Source organism: Colius striatus, chromosome 16 (genome assembly GCF_028858725.1).
Source record: "Colius striatus isolate bColStr4 chromosome 16, bColStr4.1.hap1, whole genome shotgun sequence".
NCBI classification, from domain to species: Eukaryota; Metazoa; Chordata; class Aves; order Coliiformes; family Coliidae; genus Colius; species Colius striatus.
Genome location: NC_084774.1, coordinates 4,455,197 through 4,480,521, shown reverse-complemented (window position 1 = coordinate 4,480,521; position 25,325 = coordinate 4,455,197). Strand labels below are relative to the sequence as shown.

General features: G+C 49.4%; 1 protein-coding gene across 3 annotated transcripts in view; it reads right to left on the bottom strand.

Moving 5' to 3' along the window:
* CBFA2T2 (CBFA2/RUNX1 partner transcriptional co-repressor 2) overlaps positions 1-25,325 on the bottom strand; it is a 64,661-nt gene that overhangs the window by 30,177 nt on the left and 9,159 nt on the right. Inside the window, exon 1 of one of the 3 annotated variants that reach the window (XM_062008878.1) lies at positions 9,849-9,933. The exons of the other annotated variants lie outside the window; for them this stretch is intronic. The gene's annotated coding sequence lies outside the window, so the exon portion shown is untranslated. Of the gene's footprint in view, positions 1-9,848; positions 9,934-25,325 lie in introns of those variants that run through there. 3 annotated transcript variants of the gene reach the window in all.

The following is a 25,325-nucleotide window of genomic DNA, read 5'->3' as shown; positions in this document are numbered from 1 at the left end:
CTGTGGCTTTACTACTGCAGCCCTCGCCCTGTTGCTGGCAGTGCTGCAGGCACTAACACCCATCTAGCTACCCTGTGGATGTGCCTAAGGTAGCCAAGACTTGCTAATCACACCATAACTCATGCTGGCTCTCTTTAGAGACCATGCTTTATTCACTTGGGTGCTAAGTACATTAACTGTTGCCCAGCTAATATTCACTCCCGATCAATGACACATGCAGGAGCCCTGCCAAGATGACAATCCTGCCTCTGAAAAACACTCCTCACGTCACTACACAAATTGCTCTTCCTATTCGCCCCAAACCCGATCAGCCTGTGGAAAGCTTTCCACCACCCCACAGAGCCAGAAGCACAGAAAGAATGCATTTAAGGATGAGTTTTAGAGGTGTTTAGGAGCCTGATGATGCAGATGGGCACCTGCACAGCTTTAGAAGCTAGGCTGCTGGTGTGGTGCTGGAGCACCATGAGCCAGCATCTCCTGCAGAACCCAGGCAGGGAGAGATGGGGGTGGACAGGAGAGCCATTAAAGCTCACTACATCGTAGTCTCTTCAGGGAATGACTCCAGAAGAGATGGAAGCACAGCAGTAACTGTCTCTGCTCTTCCTCCTTCCCCAATCTCTCACAGGCAGCAGAAGTGAAGATTTTTCCATGGGCAACCTCTGGGGATTCAGCGATGCACAGGGACCATCGAGTGAAGGGTGTTGGCTCAGCTGCTAATGCACTTGCTTTCAAAGCATCATGCTGCAACACAGCACAGAAAAGACCTTCCAACTCATCATTCTTAGAGTTGCCCTAAACTAGTTACTATTAACTAGCATTAGCCTGCCCACTGCTAACTGAAGGAACAGCAAAGATGATGCTAACCAAGGGGTGCAGCCACCACAATCGCCAGATCAGGAAACAGCCCAACCCACAAACAAAACCCCCCAAGTTTGTTTTAAATGCTGTTTTCTTCCCCCTGCCACAGCAAAGCCTGTGCTACAGTGCCTATAAATTTCCTCTAATGATGCAGTAGTGAGGCAGGGACCCATCTGTGCTTGGGCACAGGTGAGACTTTTCACTATGTTGTAAGTGCAGGCTGCCTTTCAATTACACTCACCAGCCCATTAGGCAAATTAGATTTGCATATGAGAGGATAACTAAAAAGTCAAGAAACAGGCCCTGAAGTAACATTTTATCGCCCACATAGCCCTGGGAAGACGTGGACACTAAGTCTGCTGTTCAATCCATGGCTATATTAAATGTTCATGGTCTTGAGGTTTTTGCTTTATATGTTTTTTGAGGAGAGTCTTTCCACTATGCAGAGCTGAAGCCAGACAAAGGCATCTGTGTACTCTGCATCCCTAAAAATATGCCCATTTCTGCAGGGCTTTGCATCATTCACGGGGCTCTGCCTCACAGTGTGCTTGGGAGTAGATTAAAATATTACTGGCTCCAGGGAATTTAAATTGATCCCACCTGGGTTTCAATAAATATACCACTGAAGTACAGGGTTCTTTCCAGCACCCTGAGAAGGTGCAGTGGCACATGCTGCTCGGTGGGATGGGATTACACTGGTGTCCCGTGTCAGCGGGGGCAGTCGCGTGGACTGAACTGTTGTGCTCAGGTGATCCCGCAGAATTAATCTGCCCTCACATACTCGTTTTTCCTAGTGAGTGTATGCAAAACAGAGACAACCTAGCTCATCTCCTAGAATCCAGATGGCACTTGCAAACCTTGTCTGTGTATCAAATGTTGTTTTTTAGATCAAGTGTCCCTGGTTGACAACACAGAACTTCACGATGCTATCTTTAGAGAGGCTTCTCTAAAAGAAACACCCTTTGAGCATACGTTACAGGGAATATGCTAATGTGTTTGCAGCAAACATATCTGGCTTTGGGAGCTCAGACACCCCAGAACAAGCTGAGCCTGGCTGAAGATAAGGGTCAACCAGCTTTCTTTTTAACACCAAGCTCCTACAGAAAAGATGTGCCAGCAAATGAAGATTGCAGAGAAAGGTTAATGTACACCACTGAGGAGATGTAGGATGAGCTCGCAGCAAAGTCTACTCGCACCCAGGAATGATCCTTACCAAAAACCTTACTAAATGAGTTAGAGTAGCTGAAAACAGCAAAGTCTGAGACTTTTCATTCCTTCATTTCTCCTACAGGTTTAGAGACTCTTACCCTACTCCCCTATTCAAGGGAACAAAATGCTTTCCTTCCTGAAGGTCTCCATTTCCTCACCCAGGTTTCATTTAGAGATAAAAGCAGCAAATGCAAAGTAACTTATTTTTTTAAAAGAAACAAAAACAAACCCAGCAGATTAATAAAGAACTTTCAGTCTCATACATTCCCAAGAGGGTAACGTTACCCTCAACAAAAAACATAGTAGTTGTTAAAAATAACATCCCCCACCCGCCAGACCCCAGCACCCTGAGTGGTTTTCTGTGCTCCTCAGCTCTAAGCACAGGAATCACGACCTTCATATGAAAAAGCATGAAAATCCCCTGACCTGTACACGCAGTCCCACTAAGAAGCAAAATGGCATTACAAAAGCTGGGAGAAGACAAAAGAGGGCTGCAGAAGCAGAAAAGGTTATGACACGGCTCATCCCCAGGATCAGGAGGTGATGGCGAGGTGGCTGAAATAACCCCCCACGCCTGCTGCTGAAAAGAACATTTCAGAACAGTGACATCAGGTAAAGCAGCTTCTTCTAAAAAAAAAGAAAGTGATCCAGGAGGTAGCTCCTTCCATATTGCAGGCACTCACAGTAAACACCATATGGCCTGTTAATTTAATTAGGGAGAAGAAACCCCCTAAGTTTGAGATTTGACTTTGAAGGGTTTAAAACAAGTACGAGGAAAAACACTCAAGATACTGTTGTCTTGTGAGCTTCATCCGTTCTTCTGACCTGGTTTAGCTTGTGACTCTCCCCATGCTGCACAACACCTCTAAGGGGCTGGGTTTGGGGTTTTAGAAGTTCACAACCACAAGTGCACAACCTACAGCCGTTGTACCTGCACAGCTGCTTCCCAGGAAGATCTGGGTGGTCCATGCCTGGCAGCCAAGCCAGGACAGGTCTGTTCCAGGGAAGAGGTACATGCAGTAAATAACCCGAGTACTCCAGCTAAACTCACCTTCTCAGGTACTAATCTCAATTCTTATTTTAAATCCTTCTCACAAACCACACTGGTGGGTCCCATCCATCCAGGCAGGACGGACCTCAAGGCAGAGGTCAGCCTCACAAACACCAAAGAACCAATGCTGAGAGACAAAGTCTTGGGACAGGTCCATTCCCCATCCTTAAGTGTGCATTTTGGAATCTTGAGGTCAACCAAACAACCCCGAGATGTTCCAGCGTCTTCTGTACTGAGAAAAGACTCACTGCAGCACCTCCTTCCAGACTGATGAGAGAGATTCTTCGTCCAAAAAGGCTGTGGAATTTGAATAAAGACTCGTTCTCCATTTTGAACAAGTCTCCCACATCTTGCTCTGGGAGAGGAGCACACCCAAGATCTTTTCTAGCTAGAGGCTTGCACACGTGTATCTGTAGAGCAGGAGGGGGCTGTGGCACCCCCTTGTCAGGTGTCTGCACGAGCTGGCCAGGGCTGCACACTGCACCACTGGCAGGGAACAAGACAAATCTCAGGGAAGTGGCTGCTGGGGCACCACTGAGGATGTAAAGACACAAACTCTATTGATTACCTATGAAATAACCTTACAAGCCAAAACAATTGAGGCTTACGAGGACTTTGATGGGCTTTTGTCATCAAGCAGCCTGCTCAGGCCCAGGCGGTAGCATGCAGCATCTTGGCTGTGGGTCTTTGAGGACCATCACTCCTCAGGAGGCTGTTCTGTCAGGAGCCACCAGCACAAACCTCATCAGCTGCAGCATAACCAAACTCCTTTTGGGAGGCCCAGTGAATCAAAAGGGAAACCCAACGCTTCTCCCCAGAGGTATGTGCTCCAGTCGACTGACTGACCTCCAGACCAGGACTGGGCTTTGTCACCCAAATTGTTCAGACAGAAGCACAGAGGAAAGCTGTGCCTGATGCCTCCAGCACGGAGATGAGCTGCCACTCTGCTCCATCCCTGCCTGGCACAAAGTAGGTCAGGGCTGTGTGGGCTGGTCCCCTCGTTTCAGGACATGACCCACCAGCTCTCCTCACTGAAGGTGCTCTGTGCCTCTGCAGAACAGGTTCCTTTTCAAGTCCTACATAGGGCAGAAAGAGATGTCACCTCTCCCTCCTGTTACTAACTGCAGCACATCTCACCTCAATGCAAATCCAGGCTGCTCCACACCACTGTGCCAGTAGGAAACCCAGAGGAGATTCTGGGAGGCTTGGGTTTGATACAACCTGCTGCCCCACAGATAAATTGTATCTGGAGAAAAATCACACTCTTCCTGGAATTCTGTAGCCTCAACTGGCCTGTAGTTTCTCTTTGGCTCCTCTCAAAGGTTGACTGCACTCACAAATTTATAATCCACTTGTTCAATTATGTTTTCCTTTTCTATCCACACCCAGCTTGGGATCTGTGTGTCCCTTTACTACATGTGCCACAGCAATATGCCAGACACCATTTCCTAGCAAAAAAAAACCCCACAGCAAACCCAAACAACCAAACATCCGAAGCCCAGCAGAGTTCTTCCTGTCAGCGTCCTCTCAGGACACTGCAAAGACTGAATTTATGACCAATTGCCCTATGGTTATTTTACATTTACAGGGTGGGGGCTGAAGGAAGGAAGAAAGCAGGGAGAGGGTGTAATTAGCTTTGCTTGTAAAACATTCATCCCAGTTGTAACAGCAACTGGAGCCTATCAGGGGCTTAATAGATTTCAGGGTTTTGTTCCTTGTGAACGCTGAAGTGTCTGTGTGGGGCGGGGGGAATAAAAAGCAGGGGGGGGGGAAATACACCTAAAAAAAATCAATAAGTGGATCCTACTTCTCACCACAAGCCCATATGGAAGTAATCAAGCACAAGGGTGGCAGCTGGGGCCAATAACAGTCACCTGCAGTTGAGGGACGTGGGGGTTTCGGATGGGTTTTTAATGCTAATTTCCCGGAGAAACAATGCGTGAGCGGGCGGGGAGCGGCGCTGAATGGGGAGCAGCGGAACAATGGCTGCACCTGGCGCTGGGAGCAGCGGCAGGCCGCACGGCACGCGGCGGCAGCGCCACATCTGTTCCCGCACAATGGCCCGGGCCCGCACCAAGCCGGCCTGCCGCACGCACAGCCTGCCTCGCAGCAACAGGTCTGAGCCCTTTCGGGCTTGCAGCGTGCTGCTCCTCCTCCTCCCGTCGTTTGGGGTGAGCTCAATGGCGGTTGCCAATACTTATGGGGCTTTGTTGGGATTTTTGAGTGAGAGAGATGCTTTTGAAAGGGATGGGTATGCGCTGAATCATTGAATCCTTTGGGTTGGAAAAGCCCTTGAAGCTGCTGCAGTCCCAGCCCTCCCCTCACCCTGCCCAGCCCACCACTCACCCCTGGCCCTCAGCACCTCAGCTCCAGGGCTTTGGGATCCCTCCAGGGCTGGGCACTCCCCCAGCTCCCTGGACAGCCTGGCACAGGGCTGACACCCCTCTCAGGGAAACAGTTCTGCCTCAGCTCCAATCTCAACATCCCCTGGGGCAACTTGAGGCTGTTTCCTCTTGTCCTGTCACTTGCTACTTGGGAGCAGAGACTGACCCCCAGCTCACTGCAACCTCCTGCCAGGGAGTGTCAGAGAGTGCTCCTGCCTCCCCTCAACCTCCTCTTCTCCAGGCTGAACACCCCCATTCCCTCAGCCCCTCCCCATCACACTTGTGCTCCAGCCCCTTCCCCAGCTTCACTGCCCAGCTCTCCCCTGCACAGATCCACAGGCTCCTCTGAACAGCGTGACAAGTTTCCTTTCTGAAGGGAAATGGAGGAGCCCAATATAGCCCACGGCTTCCAGTGAGCCCATGGCACAAGACCTGTGGCCTTCATAGAAAACCTCAGTTCAATCCCTTCCAAGTTTTGGGAAGTTCAGCTGCACCCAGGCTCATGCCAAGGCCACAGCCCACCGTCAGGTTGTGGCTGCCTATTGCTGGAAGGAAAACTGACTCTTGGCTTTGAAGTTTCCATAGGATCAAAGAGCAACCAAGCAGTGGATCTGTAACACTCCTGGTTCTTCTAAATGGCTTTTAGTCACCTGCAACTGTCCTTGTTCAGCAGCAAAAGTCTGACCGTGGACAGGGAAAACAGGAGTGCTGCAGCCATGAGCGTGCCAAGGAAATTCAATGCACATTATTCTAAAACCTTAAGCTTGGCTTATAAAAATGCCACTGCCCAGCCTAATAAAAGGCATGATAGTTACACTTTAAAATGCTTTGAAACCTCTGAAATTGCTATTGTCCTGTTGGACGTAAGCTGCTGACACACAAAGCCTCAGAAAACTGCCTGCAGACCCAGGGACTGAACCCAAGCGTTTAGGTACTGCGGGATCGGCGCTCGCCAGCTCTTCCCGGCTCCTGCTCTCGCTCTAAACAAAGGTTCTTGCAGCCTTTCCCTGAATGCTGCATGAATTAGGACAGTCTCCATCATAGAAATAAAAGTTGAACAGGCTCCCAGAGACCTGCAGTGCTGCTAACCCCGGGGACCACTCCGGAGTGTCTGTCAAAACACATTTCATACCTAGCTACAAACAAGCAATCAGATATGGAAATAGTCACTAGATACTGGGATAAAGGCAAGCTCACAATCCAGTCCAGGACAAGTACAGATAAGCCAGCCCTTATTATGGGGGGAAAAAAAAACCCCAGTAGGCAACAGATTCCCACCATCTCTCTCCTGTTCAGGCTTAAGAACCAGCCAGCATCGCCTTAAATCTGCTCCATATGCCCAAGTCCTCAAATGACTTTATTCAGCTACCCAGCTATACTATAAACATTGCACATGCACGTCAAACAAATCTTGGTTTTTGTCCAAAAACTTAAAAAAAAATCCCAGAGCTGGAGAAAAATAAGAGGCCACCTGGCTCACCCATCCCAGTGCCTAACCGTGGGAGAGTGCTGCCTCCTGCAAAACCCTGCTGATGGTCCATTCTGGAACGGAGGAGCTGGTTCCTTTGAAAATTCAGCTCCTAAAGTCAAACCATGCTCTTTCTCTCTTGCCTCCTGTGCCTCAGTGATAACCCATACAAGCCAAAACCCCCAGTAAGCAACGTGTGACAAAGCCCTGGTAGGTAGCAGTGAAATAATCTGGGACTCCCGTTCCATCCAAGAGACAAGGCAGCATTAAGAAGTGAAATGCTACTCTCTGGAGGCACCGGTCCTGGGAGACTAGGAGGAACAAAAGGGAAGGAAAAACCCCAAACCAAGAGCCTGACCCACAGTGAGAAAAACCCCCTTCGATTTTGGCTTTGGCAGGTTTAAACAAGCCTCTGCAAAAAAGAGCAGATGCAACTTGCAAAAATAGCAGCATCTTGGAAGTGAGCAGGGGCCGTGGCTCCCATCCCCAGGCAGAGCACAACCCGACTTGGCAGCACTGTTTTGGCCTTTTCACTATTAGATGGAGTTTCTGCTCTCTTCCTCCGGGCATTCCCTGTGTAACAGACTTCTCTCGAGTAATGATTTATTCTCCTTGCCTTTGGCAATTCTGCTCTTTCCTCAGAATCTTCAAATCCTTCACTTGGCTTCCTGTGCTTTCCTCTTGGCAATAATTGCTCAAATTCCCTTTGCTTTATCCCTTTTACCTTGTACTGGGTTCTCTTAGTTTTACATATTGCAGGTTTCCCTAGCCAATGGGTCTGCTGGGGTTGGTGTATCTGGCTGGGGAGGACCCACAGTCATTTACATGAAACCTAGGTAGTCCCAAAAGTCAGACTAAACATCTTTTTCATATTAATAGTGAAAAAGAAAAATCACATAATCTAGCAGACAAGTCTGAAAAAAACCCACCTTCACTTGGATGTGCTACCCCACTTCTGTAAAGTTATTACGACTGGTCACTGAGCTTCAAGCTATCTCCTCCCCAAATACAACCACCTCTCATCTAAGCACTCAGCTTGGCAGGCACCTCAAATCCTTTCAAAAACATAGAACCACCTGTGAAGCAACAAAAGAGTTTTCTGCAAGGCTTGAGCAGACACCATCAAATTACTTTCTTAATGGACAAATCACTTTGCCCTGATGCCAGCAAAACTTCTGTTTGCCTAATCAGAGCCCAACCTGCAAAGGGACGGGGAGAGCAGATGCTCCAACACCACCTTCACAGACTTGGGGAGTGCTTGGAAGAGCTGCAGCAGAGGAGCATGGCTCTGCTTTTAGATACCATCACACCCCTTATGCCTTTGCTGGAGGTTTGTTGGGCTTTATTCCTTCTTCTTGTGCCTCCTTTGTGCCCCCTGAGACGCTGAAGTCGCAGAGCATCAGGCAGCACGAGCTCCCTCCACCTCCTCTCCGGGGACAGTGAGGGACACAGAGGAGGTGTTTGGTGTGGCTATAAAAGCAGACTTATCACCTCTATTTTTCAAAAGCCTATACTCAAATGCTTCCACGCTGCAAGAGAAGGAAAACCTTGAGGTGGTACACAGAGTGGCCAAACTGGAGGAGCATGGAGCTGCAGCCCACGCAGCAGCACAGCACCTTGCCAGGGAGCCCAGCCAGGCTGCACCACACTCTCCCTGGGGAAACCCTCTCATTTGGCACACTTAAAGCTAACCCGGACAAAGCACCAGCAAAGTGCTCCAAAGGGAATCACCCTGCACCAAACAGCCTAGCCAATATTCTCCTCTTTTTTTCCCCCAGCTCGACAGCACGCGATCCTCAGCCACATTTTAGCTTCTCAAACTTTGAGTGAGGATTTTGGTGCATCTCCTGTGGCTGGGCAGAATTTCTCCAGCACACAAAAAGGACTGCGAGGACTGTCGTGGGGGAGAAAAACACAGTGATATTTTGCAGAGCACACACCCGAGGTGGCAGCTCAGCAATCATGCAACAGAGGGATCTTTAGAACAAGCTGCTCGGGAGGGCTGGAGGAGCAATTTCAACTGCTGAACATTCCCAAAAAGCAGGGACAGGGGTGGGGAAGTGCAGGTTTAAAATACAAATGCAAGATCGGGAGGTTACAATGGAATAAAAGAAAACACAGCAGTCTGCAGCCTGACAGTGAAAATATATAGGGCAGGGAAGTCTGTTCCGGTATCACAAAATTGATCTGAGAGATTGAGATGCTGGTAGCATCAGTTGCTGCTCGAGGAGAGCGAAGACAAAAAGGGAGCAGCCTCTGCCACAATGCAGAGAAAACACAGAGAAAACTGAGGAAATTTGGGAGCCGATGGACCGAAATGCACCTCTGCAGATTTACCCTCCCAGCTTCCAGATCAGCGTGCAGAAACGAGAGGCACAGCGGAAACACACCTTCTGCTAAAAGACACAAAACCCTTCCTGCTTTGCCATTTCCCCAGCAAACGCTGAATCCCAGCCTTCAGCTCACGGGGGAGATGGAGGGGGGGGAGAAAAATAAGAAAAAAAAATAATAAACCATTGCATAGCAACATAGAGAGAGCTCCAAGGCAGCTCTCCTCAGAGAGTTGGGTATTTTTTCAGCTGCAGAATCCACGCACGCAGCCGGCTCTGCTGTTGAAGTTTTCCCCCGGCAGAGCCACTGCAGTGGCCGGGCAGCAGGCTGGGTGGTGAGCCGCTGCAGCTGCCGCTCCCACCCTCCCCCTCTACCTGTGCTCACGGTTGAGGCTCTCCCCAGCCCGCTGCCGAATCCCCGCATCGCTCTTCAAACCTACTCGGCGGCCGGGCGGCTCAGCAGGCTCCCCCCCGAGCATCCCCCGCTGCCCCCAGAGCTGCTGCGCCCTCCCCGGTCCCGTTTAAAAATAGACCCATCTATTGCTTACCCTAAACAGCGAGGTTGCAACGATCCAGCTGCTGTTGAATACACCTCGTTTCTTTGAAATATAAATAAAAGCGCTCTTCCTCCTCGTCCTCGGCTCGTGATCCTCGAGCGCAGCCGGAGCCCAGCCTGCCTTCTCCTTTCATTAGCTGGACATGTGTCAGGTCCCGCACATCTGCGATTTCTCACTGCCTGGAGCCGCCTGTCCGATTCCAGGGAAACACAGATGGATCCCAGATGGGAAGGTCCTGCCAAACAGACCAGCTCTGCACCTTGCCAGAATACCCAGCTCAGAGGCACACACCCTGGGCTCCCTGCCTGCTCCCTGCCTGCGCCGCGCTGCTGCCAGGCTGCTCGCCAGCTGATGTCACCAAGCACACACCTACCAGCGCCTCGCGCGCGCCTGACATTAACTTGTTAAATACACGTAATTTGTTTATGGCCGGCAACAAGAGCGAGACGGCGGCGGGGGGGGGGGGGGGGGAGAAAAGGGGAGGGGGGGCTCACAGTGCTCTGTGGGTCGCTTCCACCAGAGAGACCCTCCCAAAATCAGCTCTGCCTTAAGCAGCGCCGGCTGGAAACCAGCCCTCGCCTTAGCCCTGGGTTTTGAAATCTGGAGAAGCCGTTGGGTAAACCAGCGAATGCGTTTTCTGAAGGTTTCCCCATGCACGTAAATCTTCCTTCCCTGCAAAGTCCCCTCCAAGCGCCAGCGCCAGAGCTCGCTGTGCTGGAAAGCTGGCATGTGTTAGCAATTAGAAGCAACAACAAGATAACAAGATACTGATGTTGCAAGGGTACCAAACGAGGGCTGGAAAATTCAAAGGGAAAGCAATTAAATGTGTAACATATTACTCGGATTGAAGAGGAAGTGTTAAAGGAAAATGTAAATCCGAAATGTTTTACACGGGGAGTAAACTCCAGCAGGGCTCCGGCAGCAGCAAGGCAGGCTCGGCACAGAAACCCACCCCACACAACTACCTTCCACCGTTCCCCCCTGCTTCATCCACAGACGTGGCAGCTCTGCCACCTACAAACCTCCTGGTAATTTTGAACAGCCGTGTGAACAACAGATCTTAACTGGAGGCCCCTGACTAATCCCATCAGCCTGGCACCATTCACAGCCAGCCGGGCAAGCCTGGATTTACACACAGCATTCATCCCTCGCCAGGCAGACGGGCGGCCCTGGCTGCTGCTGGGGCAGACACTCCTCCAGTTGCTGCCCACACCATCCTCCTCCATCCCACCCTCCTCCCAGCTCCCATGAAAACCACTCCAGGAGGAGAAGTGACGTTTGTGTTTTGCTTATAGACCACGCACAGGCACATTGTAAGACCTCAGGAAGGATTCACCACTCCAGTCCGTATTCCTCTGAGCTCAGAGGCTTCAGGTCTTTATACAATCCTTTCCAAATCTTTGCAGGCAATGCTAACTCTCCCTCCAGCTACTTTTTTTGAGAGCCAGAGCCCTACACACCTTGCCAGGACAGCAAACTTAAGAGCCTGCCATCGCCCAAGCTGAGGGATGCTGTTTTTTTAAAAGCCCAGAAATTGCAGGAGCTGCACTCTCTGCAGTTGGCAGAGGTGTGCTGGGATATCTACTTGCTCACAGACAGCAAAATGCCTCTTTTTAAGAAATTTCCAGTGCTCCTGTAGGCTAACTGCCAAGCCACATCCATAAACCTCCTAAAGTACTGCCCCCCAGCATCCCACCTAACCCTGCACCCCTGGCTTCTCTGCTTCTTACTCCTAATTAGTGTAAGGTACCTCTACTTCCCTTTGGGAGGGGAAAAGGCTGTAAAGGGAGGGGGGGAAAAGGGCTTTAAAGGAAGTGTTAAAAAGCACTCTGTGAGCAGGCTCAGCATGCATCCATGAAGACACAGGCCTGCAGAGGATGGGCCCCCACTACAGGCAGGATGCTGGATGGTAACAGGGGAAGTGTTTGGGCAGGAGACTTTCAGCCATTGTAGAAGCACGTGAAGCTGCTGCAGCCTTGGCTGGGTGAGCACATTGTTCTGAGAAGGGCAGCCTGGCTGCAGGCAGAGAGGGCACAGATTTACAGCTCCCCTCCCACCTCCAAACCTCAACTAAGAGCAGCGATTTCACACGCTTCAGCTAAAAAAAAACCCAGCGAGTCAGAATCAAGGATGAGCACAGGGGTAACCTGGAGCACCCTGCCAAGATCTCAGGCTGGGAACAGGCAGGGGCTGTGGGCACTCACTTCCTTCTGTGCCCCAGTCCCTGCTGGCAGGGTTACTGGCAAGGCACGTCAATGAAACATTTAATTTCAGCAAGTTGAGCTCGCTGGGGCTTCTGCCGCGTTTGATGAAGGTTGCGCAAAATACTGAAGCTCTCAATATTTCATAAGCCGAGATGGAAAAATCATCTCTAAATTATACAGACAATGAAGGGAGACAAAAAAATCCAACCAGCTGCATGGGCTCCACAATTAATAAAGTTATTTTCCTATGGACTCGTGTCACATGATTTGCTCCCCGGCGCCTGGCGCTGTGAGGTCCCTCGCAGGAGCCCTCCCCGGCCGTGGTCACGCTCACAGCCACAGCTCTCATGTGGATTCTCTGATGTCTTAGAAGGAGCAAGCTCATGCTGCAGCTTTGCCTGCAGTGGAGATGGTACCATGGATGCAGCCCTATGCTTAAGGCATGAAGTGTTTTGCATCAGACATCACTGTTTCCTGTCCAGCCCTGTCCCGGCATCACCAAACCAGCATGAAACCAGCCCATGAATTCAAAAGCTGACCTCGGTCTGAGCACAAGAAAGAAGGGGGATGACCAACAGAAGATGCTCAAGAGGTGCAGCCTGGGAACTGCCAGGTCTCTGGGTCAAAGTCATCACAGAAAACCCTCTTACAAGGTCCATGAGATGGCCTGGAGTCTGGAGGTTTTATTTGCAATAGGTAACTGGCATTACACGCTCCCTCACCTTTCTTAATCAAATTTGAACTAAAGGACCTCAACAGCTTGTAAATGTTTCACTTTACATGAACAAAAGCTGTCCCCAGCTCTGACAACTGGGTTGTAACTACCATTTGTCAACCCATGGACACAGAAATCTTTTTCCTTATTTTTACAACCTAAAGTAGTTTGAAACATGACGAACTCAGGCCCCTCCAAGCACAGTCACAATGATTCACACAGGTTTATAAACCTTTATGAAATGAGAGGCACTCTTTGCTGTGGTGTTCTGCCAAAATGCAAGTACCCTGGGGAAAGATCCCCATTTCTGGTTAGAGGGGTGGGAATATGCCAGACCTCATGGCCTAGCCTCAGATTAAGATGCACGTGTGGTTTTGGGCTCTCAAGGCATAAAAACCAAAAGTGGGGACACCTGGGTGCTCTGAGTAGGAGTCTGTAAAACCTCTGTTGTGGACTGTACCTTAAATGTGACCCATGTGCCTAAACCTGTCCAAGTCATGCCCCATTCCCAAGCTCACCACTGGCAGAGGCGGGTCCATGGAGCTGCAGACAGGCATGCCACAATCACACACTGAGATTTGTCATTTACCAACCTCCAGCAGCACATCTATGTAACTGAGAGGCCAGTCTGCTCCCCCCAAATCTGCATGAAAATAGATTTTGCAACCCAGACATGACCACTGCAGTGGAAGGAAGGAGAACTGCAGGCAGCATGGGGGAACTGCTTTCCCTGGCTCGCCACGTTAATCTGCCTCTGCTTTCTTCTCCTGGGAATGTTCCATGGAAAGAACGATGCAAACAGAGTTTGAACACTGGGAGCTATTGATACCTGCTGCTAAGTGTGGTTTCTGAGGAAAGCGAGGAAATCTGAAGAATTTTTCCAATTTCCAGTGGAATCTGTATGCCTATCACAGCCCATTGCCACAGCAAGCACAGGAGGCCCGAGCAACTTGGGATTTCTCTTCTATTCCACCCATATTTCATGATTTCACTTTATTTTTTTTGCCTGCTGTGTTCTCACCTTGGAAAGAAGCTTCACTCGTACTCAGGGCAACCCTGGAAAGCTTTTGGCTTTTTAAGCTGACCACTTTCCATAGCCCAGAAAAATAAACCCAAATGCAGCAAGGCAGCCAAAGCCATTTATCAGGCTAAGTGCAAACTGTAAATTCATGCTAACTGGAATCTGATGGAAACCAATTGGGATCCTTCTCCTCCTCCAGGCTCAGGTCTGGCAGGAAAGTCAAACATTTTATTGCTTTCTTTATGCCTTACTTACAAGCCAGCAGAGCCAAGAAGGGACTGCTCTCTTTGAAGTGATGCTGGTAGAGTTGCAGAGAAGGCTCACTGACTTCAGTTCAAGCTCAGCACACAGAGACACCCATCTGTCCCACACGGGGATTAGACCTCCCCATTCTTAGCAGATTTATCACATTTAACAAACATCCTCCTTTCAATACATCTCTTATTTAAATTAGCACATGGCAGATTACAGTAACAAGTTTCATTTGTCAAGTAAATTTAATCAGATTGCCTCCTTCAGGAGTGAAGGTGAGCAGATTTGGCTTTTGGGCCATTTCAGAGAAGGGTACAAATGTATTACAAGTTGGCCTTAACTGAGCTGATAGAAATTACATCCAGAACAATCACAGAATAGTCAAAATAAGAGAATTATGATCAGACCCTGCAAAAAAAACCCCAATGGGAGCAAAGGTGAGACAAGGAATTCAGCACAACCTAAAGTTACTGCAACTTTACTTCTGGCCACAGATTTAGTGGGGGACACACGCCTCCCCCCCAGGAAAAAGCTACCTTCTTATTCCTGCTATGTGGTTGCATATGTGAAGAAAAAACACCCAGGAACTGATGTCCTATACCCCAAAAAATCTCCCCTAACACTATACACCAATTCCTCAGTCTGACACCCTTGCTGGGATCAGAAAGCCGAGCCTCTGTAGCTGTCACGGGTATTTAAACCAAACACAGAAATATGGAAAAAATGAGTAATCCTATTTGGAGAGAGTAAAACCCAGCCTGCAGAGGATTAAGCCTAGTCCAACAGCTCAACAATATTTTCCAGATCAATAGCAGCACTGTTCAATTACAGAGATGTGTTTAAAATACAGACACCCACTCCCCTCCAGCTGCAATCTTGGTGACATCTTTCATTGCCCAACAGCCCAGGTGAGCAAGCAGGAGCATTTCTGGCTTTGGAAGCTGTGCTGATGGAGCTCTCTGCTGCAGCTGACTCAGGCAGCCCCTGCTACTTTAAGAAAACCCAGTTACCTGCCTAGAGCTGACATTTTTGCCCTAGTCCTTACAAGGCCATCCCCTCGAGCATGTGTTTATGGTGCAGACAACTTTGGAAGGAGAAATCACCCATCACCTCTCCTGTGGAAGACCTTTAACAATTAAGAAAGCACGTGTTAAAGCTTATCAAAGCAGGACTTGTCAGCAGAACTTGTGGTTTTGGTCTCACTCCATAAAGGCCAGTATTTACAACCAAAAATACACGTAATAAAGTGCATGTGATGGATCACAAAAGCCCCTTCCCTCCAGCAAGGTCGCTATGCCCCAGCTCACTTTCCACACCTCCCTTTGCTGGTGACTTCCCTCCTGCAGACTGTGGTTTTCCCCCTGATAATGGCTTTCCCTTCTTCATCTTGGGCTCTTTTAATAGATGCCTTTTTCCTCACTTCATGCTAAGCTTCCCTTCACTCCAGTCCCTGGGACTGCCCCATCTGTGAGCACTGGTGAGGCTCTGGTCCTTGCCCAGCCCTTCAGGAGGTGGTACCTCCCCATCTCATCCCCAGCCACATCCTGGCATCACACAGACACAGAAGGAGGTTTATTTTCTTGTTAATTAGGTGTCACTAACCCGATAACCTTGATTAAAAACATCCAAATTCCTCAGCCACACCACAGCCTCCCTTTAAAGACACTGAAAAAAACCCCAATTAATCCTCCATTGTTTTGTTCATTTCACCCGGAAAAATCCCCAGCTCAGAATTTTAAGCAGGACTTTCCAGTAGCATTCCTGTTTGTTGGCTTTGCAGGTTTAGCACTGAACAGGGTCAGCAGAGGAACAGGGTTAGCACAGGAACACCAAACAACAACAAATGACATTTTAAACTTGTGGGGAGGGGAGTGAGGTTCTTTGGGTTCTTTTAATATTTGAACCCCCATTTTTCCCTGCAAAGCCCATCCTCAGCAGCCCCTCTTCTGCTGCCAGCTGGCCCTTTGGCTCTAAACAAATGGTGAGTTTGAGGGAAGGAGCTAAAAAAAAAGCAAGCAGGAAGCCAGCAGAGGCCTTTGCGCCTGGGCCGGCATTCCAGGGCCAGCATTCCAGCTCCCCGCTCCTGGCTCCACCAAGTCTGATTTAGTAGCACTGCTGGGAGCGATTAGCGGAGGAGAGCAGCAGCAGCACAGAGGAGAGCAGCAGCAGCTGCCCACCCAGGCACAGACCCGGCCTGGGGCTCCCATGTGCCGCTCCCATGTGCCTCTCGCCCTCCCCACCAGCCCCAAAGGCTGCGGGGCAGGAGGCCAAGGAGAGAGCAGCACTGGGGTCAGGCTCAGGAGGGCTGGGCTTCATCCACACCCTCGTGCTGCTGCCTGAGAAGGTCTTAATTAATGGGATGCTTATTAAGAGAGTTCAGCCTTCATCACCAGGTCTTTCTTTTATCCTGGCTGTTGCTCCTCATTGCCGTGTCCTGTAACCACTCCTCCTTTCTTGCATCATCTTCTTCCCTTTCCACTACCACTTAATCTCTCTTTTTTGGCCACACTTCTGCTTCCCTTTCTCCACTTCTTGCTTCCACCATCTTCCAAGCCCCTTGCCTGCCTCCATCCCTTGAATAGCACAAAGAAGCCTCAGCATCCTCAATAGTTGATCCTGAAGATCAGCACAGTCATGCCCAAGCATTATAAGCACACAACAAGAAACACAAGGAAGAATTTCTTCCCAGTTGAGGTGAGGGAACACTGGAAGGAGCTGCCCAGATAGGTTGTGGAGTCTCCTTCTGGGGATATTCAAAACCCACCTGGATAAGTTCCTGTGTGACCTACTCTAGGTGGTCCTGCTCTTGCAGGGGGGTTAGGCTGGATTCAAGGTTACTTCCAACCCTTAAGAGTATGTGATTCTGTAACATCCCACTGCCCAGAAATAAAGCATGGATCACTCTCCAAGAAACACCCAGCCTACGGAACTGAGCTGCTATTCCATGTGTGCTGCTGACTCTTCCCCCAGTGAGCTTTGAGTACGTTTGTCTTGGCCTCAGAAGGGAAATAAAGCACATGACTTGCTAGCTCGAGCTTCACATCACAAGGTAGAGTGAGCAAGTTAGGAGACTGGGTCAGCCCACAGCCCCATGTGGGACCAGGCGGTTGCAAGAAATGCAGAAGAGCTAAATGTTAAGGGTAGAAGGGGAAAACCAACAACTAGTGTGGGTTGTGTGTCCCACCAGATCCCTTCTTGGAGGTAGAAATAACAGCAAGGTTCAATTACATGGGTGGTAACATGCAAAGTCTCCTAATACCTGCATGAAATTGGCCAACTTGTTATCCAAAACTGCCTGTTTTGGAGGTAGGATAGAGAGAACTTCCCCAAACTGTTGGTTCTGTGGTGGGAGAGGCTGGGGAAAATGAAAGGAGAAAACAAGTGATGAAGCATCATTTCAGAGCCATTAGGGTTTTGAGATTCTCCAACTGGCTTCTGTTAGGATGGCATCTGTATTTGGATGCCTAAAGGAAAAGGGAAAAAGGGAAAGCTTCATTTCCAGAGGTGCAGAGCAGGTTCCCTCCTATGCCTCTGTGCTTTCACTGCCTCTGTGGTGCTTGGATGCAGCTCAAGGAGGACCAGGCACAGTGAATAAGGACCTTAAATCTTATTACCTACATCTTGTGTCGGAAGCAGAGCCTATTTGCAGATTTTTACAGCTCGTGTCAACAGGAAGTTCATGTTTACAAGTTTCCAGGAAAAAAAGCCAGCATTCCTGTCCTATGCAATAGCTCGGTGGGGACGCTGTCTCACGTGGGAGTTCTCAGATTGGTATGCTAGACAGGACTGAGCTTTAGCCATGTAAAACATCCAGACAAAAAGATAAAGCTATGACAAAAAAAAAAATCCTGAAGGCCAGAAGGAAAACAGTAATTCAGCAATTTGGTGGAAAATACACAGCAAGACAGCAGAGCCCTGTCTGGAAAAATACTTTTGTAGCATCTGGGATTCACACTTCAAAGAAATAGACGAATTTTAAGAGGATGAAAAACTATATTCAGGCACTAACATGAATTTTTCTCTTCTGGTTCAAATCCCCTGTCATTCCCATTACACTGTTCCTCCAAGGGTCTGCGGCCAAGCTTGGCCCATGGTCACACCGAAGTGGCTCCTTCCCTCCCAACACACACACACACACACACGGGGCCACAACCGTGTCTGGTGGTGCTGCTGGAGTCACCAGGACCTGCCAGGATTCACCAGGGTCCCTTTTTCCTCTGCTCTCAACCCTAGATCAAGCCCTCTCCTCTCTCCAGACACCAACTAACGCAGAGGTCTGAGGGAGGGCAAAACCACAGCCCATAACCCAAAAGTATACATAGCAGCAGCTTACTTTAACCTCAAAGAGTCATGTCAGCTACAAAGCAGATCTCTGGCAGCCAGCAGCGTGCCCAGGTGGGCAAGAAAGCCAAGGGCATCTGGCTTGTATCAGCACTGGGGTGGCAGCAGGAGCAGGGCAGGGATTGTGCCCTGTGCTGGGCCCTGGGAAGGCTGCAGCTCCAGGGCTGTGTTCAGTGTTGGACCCCTCACTCACTGCCACAGGGACATTGAGGGGCTGCAGCGTGGCCAGAGCCGGGCACAGAGCTGGGGAAGGGGCTGGAGCACAAGGGGCTTGGGAGGGGCTGAGGGAATGGGGGTGTTGAGCCTGGAGAAGAGGAGGCTGAGGGCAGACAGGAGCACTCTCTGACACTCCCTGACTGGAGGCTGCAGGGAGCTGGGGGTTCACCTCTTCTCTCCAGTAATGAATGACACAGGAGGAAATGGGCTCAAGTTGCCCCAGGGGAGGTTGAGATTGGTGATCTGGAACAACTCTTCCCTGAGAGGACTGTCAGTCCCTGTCCCAGGCTGCCCAGGGAGGTAGGTGGAAGAGTTCTCATCCCTGGAGATATCTAAAAGACTGAGGTGCTGTGTTTGTGATGGGTCAGTGATGGGCTTGGCAGGGTGAGGAGAGGGGTTGGATTTGATGACCCTAAAGATCTTTTCCAACTGTAACGATTCTCTGTGATTCTCTGAAGCCTTCCTGAAAGGGAAGTGCAGAGGGCTGGTTTGCAGAGGCTCCAGCCTCCTGCCTGGCTCTGCAGATGGCCTCAGTGCCGCAGCTGCGACGCTGCAAATCCACACCCGGATTCCGCAGCCACTTCCCCATGTAGAAAAGCCACATGGTCAGAGTAAAACTTTGAACACTAAATCTTGAGCTGAGGACACCATTTACAGCCTTTAGGAAGCAGGAGACAGAAATAGTCCCATCCTGTGAACCCCAGACTTAAAATCTTCTCCTTCCATATGGTCATTAAAACAAACAAAACCCCCCAAATCCTCTCTCAAATATTACATAAAACAAGGAGACATCAGGACAGCCAAAAGTCAAGCAGCCAGTGCTCCACCGGGATGTCAAAGAACCACATTCAAACCAGTAAATATTTATTTAGGCCACGTTCTACAGTTTAGTAAATAGAACTACAGAACGCCTAGGCTGGTTCCTGACCTCCTGAGCACATACTGGTCCCAGGGAAAGTTTCTGTCCTGACAAATGGACATTTTTCAATAGAAGAAGGATTCAAACAGAAGATTCTTCCAAAAGAAACTCATTCAACAAAACACAACAGGTACAGAATATCAAGTCTCAAGAAAAGATATCCAGCTTCTCCCTAGAGAAACAGCTGAAGAAAGCCAAGCTGAGCAGGCACCCAACCCACCCACCCTTGAAAGCTTTCAGGATTTAACATGCAGAACCTCAAGATCAAGCCAGCTAAAGAGCAAGCCCCTAACTGCTGGAGGCATCAGCTCCCTCCACCGCCACACTATACTGTACCCAACATGTTCAGCCATAGCTGCCCCTGCACACATTAGTGTGACCCACCTCACCCAGACATGCACATCTCTGCTCACTCCCTGAGCATCTGAGCTCTTTCCCCATCAACCCTGCAGCACTAACAACAAAACTCCAACAGAGTCAGAGATGGAGGAGTCATGTTAAGGTCCTAAAACTTATTTTTCCACCCCAAGTGCTTAGAAAGAAACACTCCATGACCAAGGAGCTGCCTTGCCTGCATCTGAGCATTTCACATCCACATGACATCATCCCCAGGCAAGGGGACATGAGCCATCAGATCCCTTAACACTCCTATGTAGGAGCCAGGGGGATCTGCCTGTGCTTTGTGCTCCTCTTGGCAAGCTCCCCCAGGCTGTGGGGCGAGCAGAGTGAGCTTTGCTTTGGGCACACCCAGCACCCCCTGCCTTTGCCTGCTCCCACAAACTTGGTAAGCAAGAAGCTGAAAAACGAGACAGTTCAGAGAGGTTTTTCAATAGTCTGAAAGGAGCATTTGTTGAGAGCATCACATCAAGAAGCGAGAAGTCTTCCACCCCATGCACTGGATGTATGTTCAGGTAACTGTCAAGAGCTAGGAGTCATCAAATGTCTGTGTGTTCAAATTAATTAACATGCACGTAGGGGAAAAAGGAAGAGGCCAAAAATCACCTTCAATCCAAAACTCAGACTTACTAATCTTGAAACTTCAACAGCTGTCAAAGTCTTGATTTGCTACACTATGAGTTTAAAAAAAAAAAAAAACATTAGAAAAGCTCTCAGGGGAAAGAAGATGAAGAAAGAAGCATCTTAATTTATAAACAATTATAAAAACCTGGAGTAGGAGATGAAAAAAAGATATTCATCAGCAATGCTTCTCCAAAGTGGGGTTGGATTTGATGGCACAGGTGGTTAAGAGCCAGCATTCTGGAAACAGATAATTTTATTTGGCTCTGGACTGAGAAAAAACACCCATAACCCACTCAAGAGTACATTTACTTCCTCTTCATTTCATTACTCCTACCCAGAGCTGTGGCTGAGATGAAGCTGTGCTGCTGGTGATGCTGCTCTGGGTGTGCTGTGCCCAGGTGAGGCAGCACAGTGTGGGGCTGCTCCCAGCCCTTCCCAGCCACATGTGCTGAGCACCCAGACCATCTCCTCCACCTTCTGCAGATGGAGCAGCTGCAGGAATAGGCAACTCCCTGGCTGCAGCCCTGCCCTGTGCCATGGAGATTGGATTTAGAGCACCTCCTGCACTGCTTAAGGCCAAATCAGTGCCTGGGTCATAAGTGCTGTGTGTGTGGTTACTAACCTGGCTGCTTTGAGCTCAAGCAACCTGCAGTCCTGGATGCTGAGTTCTGAGTTCAGCACAACTCATTTACATACAGCTAATGACCACAGTCAGCTTTCAACTCACTGGCTACCACAAAAAGACCTCAAGTAAGGTGGAGGCAATGACTGACAGACACACCACCAGCCCTACTCTCAGCTGTAGACTACCACCAAATGCCCCAACACTCACACGCTTACCACCAGTTGCACTCCTCACACAACAGCTTTGGGCTGCACCAACCCAGCCAGGGCTGCTGGTGTGTGTCAGCCCAGCCAGGACAGGCAGGAACACAGCATGCTGCAGCCTCTCCAGCACCACTGCAGCCCAGCACAGCCACCACCATGAGTGCCACGAGTGGCAGCCAGGCTCGCAGGATGCTCAGCTAGTGCAGGGGAAGGTAGACCACCCATGCTGTTATAGCTGCTTGTGTTTGACCCAGTGCTCAAAGCTGAAGCATGAGTACTTTGAATTTTACTTCTCTGCTGATCTAGAAAATTAGATGACAAAGACATATCCTCTAGGGAATGTCATTATGAGCAGAGCAAGAGAAGTATTAAATCCATCTTCTGAGGGATTTTTTACAGCAGCCATTTCAAGTAACACCTCTCTTCTAGTTAATACTGCAGTCTGAGCAGGCTTCTAGTCCAAGAGTTCATTCTTCTTCTTGGAGACCTCTTACAACTAAACAGCAGTGTAATACATCTACCTGATTAGCAGTGCGGCTTCAGCATTTCTTTTCACCATTTTCCTGCAAGTCTTGTTCAGCAATAACAATATTTACATTGGGAACACGGGAGTATGCAACTATGTGACTACAAACTGTGGAGACAGATAGGGCACTTGAAAAAACTCAAACAAAACCACGTCCCAATAGGTTCCAAACATCTGGACACTACAGCATCAGTAAAAGAAGCTATCTGTTACTTGGCAGTGACTTTTAGATGACTCAAACCTACTTCAGAATCATAGGCACATGGGAAGAAAATAATCCATGAGATGCGATACACTTTTGGAAGAAGGGAGCTAATTTAGGAGCAAAAAAAACAGATCTTGCAAAGCCAAACTGACAGGAGTTAGTTCAGGAAAGCCTGTGAGGTCAAGTTGTACTGACTATAGAAGATCCTTGTGCAAATTAAAAGGTGTTCCTGCCTGCTTGTTTCAGCAGATGGAAAAGCTGCAAGTTGCACCGATGACAGAGGCTGTTTAACGCCAGGAGTCTCAGATGGGATGTCTGAACAATAAGAAGCGCTGGAGGTGCAGCCCACTAAAATTCTTCCATGTGTTCAAGAGTCAAGTCCATCAAATGAGCATTTGTAAAAGTTCCTCTTGGGCCCTGTTTCCGAGCACCTGCATCCTTGTGTCTCGTGAGTACTCAGTCTCCCACTTGCCTCGGCAGTTTCACAGAACAGCTCTGCAGGCAGGCAGAAGTTTACTGTGAAAATGGAGTGTGGCTGTCCTCTTGACCCATGCAGAACAGCTAATCCCAGAGGGATAATCCTGCTTTAATGAGGAAACAATGGAACCTTTGATAAAGCATACAGATTTTATAAAAGCCCTACTAAAACATTCCTTGGTCTCTGAGACAGGATGATGGACCTCCAAAATGAATTCTGTATGCGCCTGTCTCAAGTTGTGTAACGTAACACGAAGCAGGAGAGCAGACAGCTCTTTCTTCTTTGCAAGACACCGTAAAAATCTGTAACAGCACTGGAGGCATATTTCCCATGCCTATCCACATCTGCCTGCCACCCCTTCCACAAAATGCCTCATCCCCTGCCTGCTGGAGGAGCCAGAAGACAATCTCCAGCTCATCCAGCTCCATCTCTAGCTCTTGCATGCCCATAATGAGACCAGCCGTAGTAGAGCTGTGACCTGTCCCAGAGAAGGCAGAGCAAAACCCCCACCTGATTTCACACAGACCAACAAATAGGTGTGACAAGGCAGTAACTTTGTCAAAGCCAAGCTGGGCTGCAGCTGAGCTGGTGACCTCCAAGCTGAATCTTCAAATCTCTGCAAAACTGAGAACTGGTTCTAGGTTTTGCATGAGAAAAAAACCCCATCAGGTTTGAAAGCAATCCCTCATTGTAACTTAGGTGCAGAAGCCCACTTTATGTTCATCGTTCCGAAATCCTCAGACACTTGTTTTTTGACCTGATATGACCTTGCTCTGGCACCAGAGAAATGCCAATGAATTGACATTTCAACACTTTCTTTCACCCTCAAGAATAAACATGCAACGGCTGAGAAAAAACAGCGATGCTCTGACCTGACACAACCAGTCGTGGTGAGGGATAACTCCTGCACTGTATCAGTGACTGGAATTACCAGAGCTTTGCCAACAGCTTAATGAGATGGAAACTCACGTTCCCACTGCCAGAATTTGTTTTCCAGGGCATAAACTCTTCAGATGCCCTGAATATTTTGCTTCTGTGTTATAAAACAGGTGTGATGAGGTGCATCTCAATTCAGTAAGCTGCCCCCTGGAGAAGCACAGCCGTTCGGACGGTAGTTGGTGACTGTACACAGGCACATCTGTCCCTTGGCTCATCCTCACCTCAGTTGTTCACCCCATGCTGGAGAAGCAGAGTCAGCAGAGAGAAGGCTACTGCATGTTGTCACAGCTTAACCCCATCTGGCAACCAAGCCACATACAGCCCCTCGCTTGCTCCCCACCAGTGCGATAGGGAAGGGAATAGAAAAAGTGAGAAAATTTGTGGGTGGAAACAAGCACAGTTGAATAGGGCAAGCAAAAGCCACAAAGCAAAGAATTCACCACCTGCCATGGGCAGGCAGGTGTTCAATCATCCCCAGGACAGCAGAGCTCCATCCCATATAACAGTGACATGGGAAGACAAACATTGACACTCCAAATGTCCTTCCCATTCCTTCCTCTTCCCCAGTTTTACATGCTGAGCATGATGTCCCCTGGTCTGGGATATCCCTGGGGTCAGTTGGGGTCGGCTGTCCCGGCTGTGTCCCCTCCCAGCAACTTGTGCCCCTCAGCTACTCACTGGTGGGGTGGGCTGAGGAGCAGAAAAGGCCTTGACTCAGTGTAAGCCCAGCTCAGCAACAACAAACACAGCCCTGGCTTATCAATACTGTTTCCAGCACAAATGCAAAACAGAGCTCTGTATCACAGAACCCCAGAATGGTGGGGTTGGAAGGGCCCTGCAGTGCTCATCCAGCCCAACCCCCTGCTGAAGCAGGTTCCCCTCAATCAGGGGGCAAAGGAACGTGTCCAGGTGCGTTTGGAAACCTTCTGAGAAGGAGCCTCCACACCCTCCCTGGGCAGCCTGGGCCAGGGCTCCCTCACCCTCACAGTAATTTTTCCTTAAGTGGAACTTTTTGTGTTCCAGCTTGTGTCCATTACCCTTTGTCCTGTCACTTGAGACAACAGGAAAAAAAGGTGGCACCCCATCCTCTTGACAAACACCTTTTCAGCACTTGTGTTAGTGAGATCACCCCCTCAGCCTTCTCTTCTCCAGGCTGAACAGCCTCAGGCCCTGTAGCCTTTCTTCCACACACACATGTTCCATCCCCTCAGCAGCTTGGTGGCCCTCTGTGCAGCAGTTCCCCGTCTCTCTGCAGCTGGGGAGCCCAGAACTGGACACAGGACTCCAGATGAGCCTCACCTGGGCAGAGTAGAGGGGGAGGAGAACCTCCCTTGACCTGCTAATGCCTCCCAAGATGCCATTGGCCTTCTTGCCCACGAGGGCACATTGCTGGCTCACCAGCAGTCCCAGGTCCCTCTCCTGGAGCTGCTCTCCAGCAGGTTGTTCTCTCCACAATACACTAGTACACCAGCTACTATTAAGAAAATTAACCCTACCCTGTTCCAAACCACCACACAGGGGTCACCTGAACAAGCCCACACGTGTCACTGCTGCTCACCCCATCTGGGTTTTTTTTGCTTTCCTTTGGAGCTGTCTGGAGAACTGGCATTCCTCTGGCCTTCACACTGGAAGGGCCAACCCAAGCTGTAAAAACAGCACAAAGGAGCAGAAGCAGCAAATTGCTGCAAAATCCTAATGAGGGAGGTTCTGTGCAGGGCAGAGTGGGGTGACCAATGATATATGGGGAGGCATCTTGGTACCAGTACAGTCCAGCACAGGGAGCTGCCCCTGCAGTGGGGTTTCC